Consider the following 8,273-nt stretch of genomic DNA (forward strand, 5'->3'; position numbering starts at 1 on the left):
AATTCTGGCCCTCGTGTAGAGAGTTCTACATCTCAAGAGGAGGGAGTCCTGGGCTGAAATCTTTTTGCTAGAATAACCAGCTCAGTGAGAACAGCTTCAGCTATCATCCTGATTAGGAGAGATACCAGCTCCCCAGTTACTTAATGCTCTCAAGTTGTGGGTGCCTGAAGAGTATGGAGGAGGCTGAGAGTCAGAGTCTTACAGGTAGGGTACAACAGTCTGAGTCAGCAGAGGACTGGGCTGCTAGCGATGTGGCCAAAATAGCAGTAGGATCAACCATTGGACATATCATGCCATCGGAGGGATGTGGCTGATTCTGTTGAAGCAGTCATAAGCAGGGAACACCTACTTATTTTGTTTTGTTTTATTTTATTTTATTTTATTTTATTTTATTTTATTTTATTTTATTTTATTTTATTTTTATAAAACTTTTTACTTTAATTCCAGTATAGTTAACATACAGTGTTTTATTAGTTTCAGGTATACAATATATGATTCAAGAATTCTATACATTACTCAGTGCTCATCATGATTAGTGTACTCATAATCTCCTTTACTTATTTCACGCATCCACCATGTACCTCCCCTCTGGTAACCACCAGCTGGTTCTCTAAACTTAAGAGCCTATTTCTTGGGGTGCCTGGGTGGATCAGTCAGGTAAGTCTCAGACTTCAGCTCAGGTCATGATCTCACAGTTTGTAGGTTTAAGCCCCGTGTCAGGCTCTGTGCTGACGGCTCAAAGCCTAAAGCCAGCTTTGGCTTCTGTGTCTCCCTCTCTCTCTTTCTGCTCCTCCCCTGCTTGCGTTCTGTGTGTGTGTGTGTGTGTGTGTGTGTGTATCTCTCTCAAAAATAAATGAACATTAAAAAAATTTTTTAAAAAGAGTCTATTTCTTGGTTTGTCACTCTCTTTTTTTTTCTTTGCTCATTTGTTTTGTTTCTTAAATTCTATATATGAGTGAAATCATATGGTATTTGTCTTTCTCTGACTTATTTCACTTAGCATAATACTCTCTTAACTCTATCCATGTTGTTGCAAATAGCAAGATTTCCTTCTTTTTTATATATCTTCTTTACCCATTCATCTATCAATGGACACTTAGGCTCCTTCCATAATTTGGCTATTGTAAATAATGCACCTATAAACATAGAGCTGCATGTGTCCCTTTGAATTAGCATTTTTGTATTTTGGGGGTAAATAAACAGTAGTGTGATTCTCTGGATGGTAGAACAGTCCTGTTTTTAACTTTTTGAGCAATCTCCATACTGTTTTCCACAGTGGCTATACCAGTTTGCAAAATTTGAGGACATACCAAAAAGACTCAGAAATAGAGATAAACAATATTTAAGTTTACATTTTAAAAATAAAAATTAATTAAAATAATCTATGGCAGGGGTACCTGGGTGGCTCAGTCGGTTGAGTGTCAGACTTCAGCTCAGGTCATGATCTCATGGTTCATGAGTTTGAGCCCCACATCAGGCTCACTGCTGTCAGTCTGTCAGCACAAAGCCCACTTCCGATCCTCTGTCCTTCTCTCTCTGCCCCTCCCTTGCTTACACTCTCCAAAAAATAAATAAATATTTTTGAATAAGTAAATAAAATAAAATAGCCTATGACAAACAAAATATCAAAAATTTAAATGGATGGGAATGCAAGCTGGTGCAGCCACTCTGGAAAACAATATGGAGGTTCCTCAAAAAACTAAAAATAGAACTACCTTATGACCTAGCAATTGCACTACTAGGCATTTACCCACGGGATACAGGTATGCTGTTTCGAAGGGACACATGCACCCCCATGTTGATAGCAGCACTATCCACAATAGCCAAAGTATGGAAAGAGCCCAAATGTCCATCGATGGATGAATGGATAAAGAAGATGTGGTATATATATACATTGGAGTATTACTCGGCAATCAAAAAGAATGAAATCTTGCCATTTGGATGGCACTGGATGGAACTGGAAGGTATTATGCTAAGCGTGGATGGAACTGGAAGGTATTATGCTAAGCGAAATTAGTCAGTCAGAGAAAGACAAATATCATATGACTTCACTCATATGAGGACTTGAAGAGACAAAACAGATGAACATAAGGGAAGGGAAACAAAAGTAATATAAAAACAGGGAGGGGGACAAAACAGAAGAGACTCATACATATGGAGAACAAACTGAGGGTTACTGGAGGGCTTGTGGGAGGAGGGATGGGCTAAATAGGTAAGGGACACTAAGGAATCTACTCCTGAAATCATTGTTGCACTATATGCTAACTAATTTAGATGTAAATTAAAAAAAAAAAAAGAACTTAAATGAAGACAATGTCATATTGAGTTCTATTGGAGCTTGAGGTAAAAAGAAAAATGTGCCCCCTATATCCATGTTTTTATCTATTTTTTAACGGCTAGTTTTTTCCCAGAATATTAAAGTAGTTGAAAAAGTATTGAAAAATTTAAAAGTATGTGTATTAAAATTTTAAATATTGTTTTAATTATAAATATTTTTTTACACTAAAATAATTTATTATAATCTAACTTTAATTGAAGCAGGCTCATCAATAATATTTTCAAAATCTACTTCTGGAGCTTGCAGACGCCACCATCTCAGAGCCACCCATGCCACCCAGACATGGTCAACTCCACCGTGTTCTTTGACATCACCAGGAATTGCAAGCCCTTGGGCCACATCTCCTTCAAGCTGTTTGCAGACAAAGATTCAAAGAGTGCAGAGAACTTTTGTGCTCTGAGCACTGGGAAGAAAGGATTTGGTTATAAAGTTTCCTACTTTCACAGGATTATTCAAGATTTATGGGCCAGGGTAGTGACTTCACATGCCATAATGGCACTAGCGGTAAGTCCATTTACAGGGAGAAACTGGATGATGAAAATTTCATCTTGAAGCACACGGGTCCTGGCATCTTTTTCATGGCAAATGCTGGACCTAACATAAACGGTTTCCAGTTTTTCCTCTGCACTTCTGAGACTGAGTGGTTGGATAGCAATCATGTGGTCTTTTGCAAGGTCAAAGAGAGCATGAATATTATGGAAGCCATGGAGCAATTTATGTCCAGGAATTGCAAGACCAGCAAGAAGATTGCCATTGCTTACTATGCACAGATCTAATAAATTTGACTTGTGTTTAACTTAACTAGCAGATTATTCCTTCTGTAGCTCAGGAGAGCACCCCTTCACGCCCATCTGCTTGAACTATCTTATAATCTCTGTGCTCTTGCTGCAGTTCTATGGGTTCCATATTTTCCTAAGTCCCCCCCAAATCTAGCTGGATTGCAGAGTTAAGTTTGTGATTATGAAGTAAAAACTAAATAAGGATAATAAAAGACAAAACTAAAAATCTAATTCTAGGAAAAAAAGACATTAAAATGTATAAAAATATGGGTAAATGGGGGGACACACTTTTCCTTTTGCTTCGGGTTCCAACATGTTTCAATATGGAATACTTCCTGAGAATAAAACCACGTGAAGAAAAACAAAACAGAGAGATGTCAGGGCAAGGAGAGAGGTGAAGAACCAGAGAGAGAGCCACAGAAAGGCTAACATCCTTTGCACGTGTGCAGCTGACTGCATCAGAAGCCAGGTCTGTACCTGGACTTCTCAACTTTGTGTGCATTAGTTTCTGTTGTTTTCATTGTGTGATTTGTGTTTCTGTCACTTGAAATTCAAAATCCATGTTTAATCATGGGCTTTGTCTTAAGTTGGGTTCCTGAAGCAGACTCTGAGACAAGATGTGAGTTCAAGTAGTTTATTTGTCAGGGGATCCCCAGAAAATAACAGGGGAGAATGAGAACGTGAGATGGGAGAGGGAAGGGAGGGGATAAAAGGAAGTTTTGTGAAGCAGTGTGTCACTTGAACATCTCTGGGGCTCTCTGTGGAACACATCTCAAATTTGCCTCATCCCGCCCCAGGTGACAAGGCTAGAGTATTTAGCTGTAGCTCCCATATGCCATTGGCTCCTGGGGGCGCTGACTCCCTGACATTTAAGTCTGCCTCTTGCTCAGATCAAGAGAAAGATGTTAAACAGAGAATCTTAGGTGCTTGCAGAAGTCTGACCAACCACATAGACTGGAAAGATGGTGTTCAGGACGTTGGTGAGAACACCTGCAATATGTACCACAGTCTTGAAGGATGAGTGCATTGACTAAAGGCACATAGAACAAAGTCTCTCTCTTTACAGGCCAAGGTGGGAAGCTGGTAATATATAATGGAAAGCTCATAGAATTTGGATTTAGAAAGAGCAGACTTGAAATGTTATCCCCAAACCTTACTGGTTGTGTGGATTGGACAAATCTCTTAATGTCTTTGATTCATCTTTATGTTTCCTCATCTGTGGAATGAGTAGAATGATAATAAAACTGACTTCCGAGCAATGCAATGAGGATCACACGAGGTGCAGAATGGATGAGAAATGCCTTTAAACAATTGATTTTAATTTTTCTATTAGGGAGTCTTAGAAAAGAAGTTTCCATGTTGGAGGGTATTCAAAAATTACTTGAAGAACTTATTAAAAATAGAGTGACATCTAGAATTTCTGATTCAGGTCACCTAGAGTGTGACCCTAGACTCCTCATTGTTCAAATGTCACTCTATAAGACTAAAACACGTGGCTTGTGGGTCATACGTTGAGAAACGCTGCAACTGGACAGAATATATGGAAGGAGAAAGCAACAGGCTGTGACTGAAAGATAGGCCTGAGAGAGGAGCTGAAGGTCATGCAGGAAACTAAAGGGAACTTGGGTTTACCCTGTGAGCAAAGAGGCAACATGTCAAAGGCTTTAAAATAGGGGAGGAGCACCTGGGTGGCTCAGTCAGTTAAGTGTCTAACTCTTAGTTTTGGCTCAGGTCTCGATCTCATGTTTGTGAGATGGAGACCCATATTGGGCTCTGCGCTGACAGTGCAGACCCTACTTGGGGTTCTCTGTCTCCCTCTCTCTCTGCCCCTCCCAGCTCATGCTTTCTAGTACCACAGGAGAGAAATGCCTTTGGCTGCAGCACTGAGAAAAGATTAAGGAGGGTAGCAAGGTGGGGACTAAGAAAACAAGAGTGGGGAGGCTGGTAGGAAATGAGATCGGGAACTGGGGGAATGAACCTGAGAACAGAAGACATGGGGGTGGAGAAACAAATGCTAATAACAGATTTTAAGAGAAAAAGCAGAACACCAAAATGTATATGCATATTGTATGTTCCTATTTTGTTCATACATTTGTGTGTATATATGTGTAAACACACACATACACACACACACACACTTAGAGAGAAGAAAAGGAAATGCAACCAAATGTTAATGCTTATCTCTGAATAGTACATTACAATGGAGGTTTTAAGTCTTTTTTTAAAAACAGATTTTTTGGTGGACTCCTGGGTGGCTCAGTTTGTTAAGCATCCGACTTCGGCTCAGGTCATGATCTCATGGTTCATGGTTTCAAGCCCCGTGTCGGGCTCTGTGCTGACAGCTCAGAGCCTGGAGCCTGCTTCAGATTCCGTGTCTCCATCTCTCTCTGCCCCTTTCCTGTTTGCTCTCTGCCTCTCTTTCTTTCTCTCTCAAAAATAAATAAACATTAAAATAAATAAATAGATAAATAAATAAATACACAAATAAAAACACATTTTTTTCTTCCATTAATAAACATGTATTACTTTCATGATTATATAAAAAAAGAATATAAAGAAAGAAAGGGGGAAACACTTCATTATAAAACAATTTCACAGGAATGGCTGAGGAACAGAGCCAAAGAGGAAAATCTACAAAAGAACAAGTCATTCTTCATGAGGACTTAGAAGCAAATTCTGGTGAAACCTTTAGCACTATTAGTTAACTGTGATGTGGTTATTTAAGCTTTTTTTCAGCTCCTACTATTACCTCATATGCCTTTAAAATATAATAAAATAAAAGTTACTGCAGGTTGATTGATGGCTGGAATCTTGCTCACTTGCAAAATGGGTAGAACTTGAACTGTGTATATATTGCACATTCAAGAGGTGAAATGCAGGGCTCCTGGGTGGCTCAGTTAGTTAAGCGGCCGACTTCGGCTCAGGTCATGATCTTGTGGTCCGTGAGTTTGAGCCCCGCGTCGGGCTCTGTGCTGACAGCTCAGAGCCTGGAGCCTGTTTCAGATTCTGTGCCTCCCTCTCTCTGACCCTCCCCCGTTCATGCTCTGTCTCTCTCTGTCTCAAAAATAAACAAACGTTAAAAAAAAAGAGGTGAAATGCTTTTCTGTTTCTTTAATGATTTTTAACTTTAAGGTAGAGTCAGATATGCACAAGGGAGGAAAAAACAATCCATAGTTTTTAGAACTGACAAAAAAAATGTGTAAGGCTTAGTAAAAATCATGCCAAGAAGCATGGTGTGGTAATATATCTAAGAAAATCCAATATATCAAGTAGTTCTTAGATTAGCATATGTTAATTTTGGTTGAATGAAACTTGATGGTTGTTTGGAAGTGTAAAAGAGTAAATGTAATTCATGACCGCAAAATTTGGGGTAACATAGCATGGAGCATTCAGGATTGGCTATTTTTCTACTTTTAATGCGCTTCTGATGAAGCTCTCACATTCATACTGTCACTTTAGGGAGGGGGTCCAAAGGTTCCTGGGCTCCCAAAAGCAGCCCTTAAAAATCTTCACAGTGACTTTCTGTTGACATCTAATACAGGATAGAAACCAGGATAACTGGGTTCAAATAGGTAAAGGACTAGTCACCTCACAATGTTAACAAAGGGTTCAAAGAGGGATTTTCATGAAAAGCTAGGTTTAGCAGGGGCATCATCATGGTGGAGGAGGATAGGAGGGTTTGTGCTCTATCTACTATCATTCTAAGCAAAACAAATGGCCGAGAAAACTTACCAAGAGAAAAAAGCCTGGTGCATATTTAAGCAAAGGTTGTAAATAGGATTGCAGGGCACAGTTTGTATTCTAGAGAACATTGGGACTTGGGTAGAAATTAAAACAAAGCAATAAGAAAAAAACCAAGCAGATTTTTTTCAAAGTCAATACTACGGAAACACCTGCTATTTGCTGTTTACTGCCCAAAAGGTCAAAATGTCTCCCTACAGTCTTGTCTAGGAAAAGAGATACTTAAATCCAATGATTCCTACTTTATGGACTGTGGACTTCTAAGGAACCAGGGATTTTGCAAGGTGGCTTTATACCTGTAGAAACACAAGTCTTAGATAAGAAGATATAAGAACATAGAATTACCTGCAAAGAGGATTTGCATTGCTTCCCACCTATATTTATATACCTACTACTATTTTTCAAATGTATATCAATTTAATTGAAATTAATTCTTAGTAACTTTGGACATTTGATCTGTTAATAACAAATCTGCAATAAACACATACCAAAAATATGTCAACTGTGGTGTGAGAGATGGTAAAAATATTTAACATCAAAGGAGCCCTTCCTTGCTCAAAAAATCTAGGAATGCCTGCCTTAAATAATTTACAAGTATCAGTATATAATAAAGAGTTTCTGCTAATAGCTTAGAGCAGTGGTTCTTAATCTTGGCTGCATGTTCTAATTACCCAGGGAGTTTTCAAAAACCCCACTGCCCGGGTCTTGCTCAGAATCTGTGAGATGAGACCCCACCATCAGAATGTTTAAAGCACATGTATTTCAATTTTAATTTCTTTGAAAACCAAAAGACACACATGGTAAACCTTTCTACATATAAATAAGCATATGCAATGAAAAGTCTCTCTCCTACCTCTTATTCCAACACCTATTATCTTGTCAGACACTACCACTATTTCCAGCTTCTGGGCAATGATGCAGAGATACCTTAAGCATACATAAAGGTAAAAATTGATATTCTTGTTATGATATGAATTTTTAACAATTATCTTTGCCAAACATAGGACAGCCTATACTGTATGGATGGATGTAGTATAAAGTCATGATCCCATGGGTCGCAAAGAAACAAGCTGCTAACCTGAGCAGGATCAATTGCTTCTATGTTTTGCATGCATCTTCCTTTGCTATATGTTCATTAATTTTGCCATCTGTTAGCACTCAGTGACAGACAAGCAGTAGTAGACACCAAAGGTTAAGAAATACTTTGGGAAATAAACTTTAGTTTGAGAAAATTCTATCAGTTAACTTAATTTGTATGCAAATAAATGTCACTGGCATTGCCTTGAAGAATTTGGAGCTGTGCTTGGGTGGAGAAGACAGAAAGTGGTAGAACAGAGAAAGGACGGTTTGTTCTGGCTCTATGCCTTTAAATATCCAGACACTAGAAGAAGAGGGTGAGCCAAGCACAAAAAGCA

The 8,273-nt window shown here is 38.8% G+C and overlaps 1 pseudogene; it reads left to right on the plus strand.

Annotated features, from left to right (window-relative positions):
- Nucleotides 1-2,620: 2,620 nt before the first annotated feature.
- Nucleotides 2,621-3,114, plus strand: LOC109269465 (peptidyl-prolyl cis-trans isomerase A-like; annotated as a pseudogene).
- The last annotated feature ends 5,159 nt before the right edge of the window (nucleotides 3,115-8,273 follow it).

The sequence above is a fragment of the Panthera pardus genome, unplaced genomic scaffold (assembly GCF_024362965.1).
Source record: "Panthera pardus isolate Hobbes unplaced genomic scaffold, ASM2436296v1 HiC_scaffold_10, whole genome shotgun sequence".
NCBI classification, from domain to species: domain Eukaryota; kingdom Metazoa; phylum Chordata; class Mammalia; order Carnivora; family Felidae; genus Panthera; species Panthera pardus.